This window comes from Marmota flaviventris, chromosome 3, assembly GCF_047511675.1.
Source record: "Marmota flaviventris isolate mMarFla1 chromosome 3, mMarFla1.hap1, whole genome shotgun sequence".
NCBI lineage: Eukaryota > Metazoa > Chordata > Mammalia > Rodentia > Sciuridae > Marmota > Marmota flaviventris.
In genome coordinates, this window is record NC_092500.1 from 131,561,790 (window position 1) to 131,563,962 (window position 2,173).

General features: G+C 34.5%; 1 pseudogene; it reads right to left on the minus strand.

Annotated features, from left to right (window-relative positions):
• Positions 1-540: 540 nt before the first annotated feature.
• On the minus strand, positions 541-962 carry LOC114081120 (large ribosomal subunit protein mL42 pseudogene; annotated as a pseudogene).
• Positions 963-2,173: the final 1,211 nt, after the last annotated feature.

The window sequence follows — 2,173 nt, forward strand, 5'->3', positions numbered from 1 at the left end:
GTTTCCACCAAATCTCTCTGGGGTTTCTTAGCCTCTTAAATCACTCACCCTGGGGAAAGCCAGTCATTTTTTTTTTTAAAGAGAGAGAGAGAGAGAATTTTTTAATATTTATTTTTTAGTTTTTGGCGGACACAACATCTTTGTTTGTATGTGGTGCTGAATCCCGTGAGAACTCAAGGGGAACTCAGGCAGCAGGATACGCCCTATTCCCAGCAGGAATAACCTTAAACCTGGAACCACCCTAAACCCGGATAGTCCTAAACCGGGAACGCCCTAAACCCGGATCATCCTAAACCAGGAACACCCTAAACCCAGATCCGCCTTGGTCCTTGAGCAAGGTCACCTACATGCAATGTCACTGCAAAATGTCCTATTTCCACGAGTCCTTCCACTAAGCAACATGGGGTACGCTGGCAAGGAAATTGTCATACCTACTTGGCTAATGGCTCCCAGCAAGTGAATACACCAGATTGCATTTTCTCAAATGGCAAATGAAATACCAGATAACATTTTTATTTGATTCACCCAAGAGTTTCAATATCATATGTCTTTTGGAGGATTCAGATTCTTAGCACGTCTGTAATACTGTCCATGAGGATACAAATGATACTTAGTAGTAAAGAACATTTTTCTAAGTTTTTCTGTCATGGTTTCTTGCTCAAGGTATTCACCTTTGCCTTCTAATCTGTTTTTTAGTACTTGATCATGTGTTTCTTCATTATTGTGCACAGAATCTAGTTGAGGGATAGGTTGTGTGTGTTCATACAGGATATCCACAGAAGGGTGGGAGCATACTATTGTCCCGCCATCAGATGTCAAAGAGAGCTGTACTCTGCTATTATAGTCAACTGAAAGAGAAGAAAATGTAGATTTATGACAAATGTCAGATAAAGCTCTGTTTTGAATAAATGCTTCAAGAAAGTTCTCTTTGATATCACCCATTTTAATACTGTTGCTGCCATGGTGTTTGTTATAAGATGATTAGATGATATGATGAAAGATGATATGATATGATATGATATGATGAAGTCTACTTCTAGGCATATCAATTTTTATTCCAGGAGACTGCCATGTTGCCTCAATCCATGTCCTGTGAAACCTCAAGTAAAGTCTTGATAAGAACTTCAGCTCCAGCCCAAATGTTGACTGGAATTTCATGCCAGAACTAGAGTAAGAGCTGCCATCTAAACTACCTCCAAATTCCCGACCCACAGAAAATGTGAGGATGATAAACTATTTACTATTGTTTTGAGCCACAAGTTTTGGGGTAATTAGTTTTGCTGGAATAGACAATGCAACTCCTATTCTTACTATATGAAGAGTTTTAATTGTATGTATTAAATTTAATCAAATGCTTTTTTCTGCACCCACTAAGATAGGCATGATTTTTCTTAAATTTTGTACATATTTGAGGAGGATAAACTCCCAGAAGTGGAATTTTTGACTCAAAAGATATGCATTTTAAATTTTCATAGATATGGCCAAATAGCTCATCAAAAAATGGTATAACAATTTAGACTTCCAATACAAAAGCCTGTTTCTTCATAGCCTTACCTATACATTGAGATCAACCTTCTGATTTGTCTAATGTTTAATAAGTTTAATAAAGATATATTTTTGTTATTTTAAATTGTGTTTCCTTAATATTAGTGAGATTGAGTGTATGTGTGTATTATTAAATGCACATAAGTTTAGAATTATTATGTCTTCCTGGCTGACTGGTCTTTTATCTTTATGAAATGTACCTCTTACTTTAATAATGTTTCTTTTTCTAAAGCTTATTTTATTTGATATTGTACTTTGTCTGAATGAGATTGCATATTATATCTTTTTTCCAAAATTTTACATCCAAAATTTTGATATATTTATTGTAACAATTCCTGTAAGCAGCACATAGTCTTTAATCCATTCTGATAATATCTTTTTTAAAAAAATACCTTTATTTTATTTATTTATATGTGGTGCTGAGGATCAAATCCAGGGCCTTGCATGTGCTAGGCAAGCACTTTACTGCTATGCCACAACTACAGACCTGATAATGTCTTTAAATTGGAGTATTTAATCTCTTTATGTTTAATATAATTTCTGATTTTTTTAAAAAATTTTTCTTTCTTAGTTGTAGTTGGACACAATACCTCTATTTATTTATTTATTTTTATGTGGTGCTGAGGAT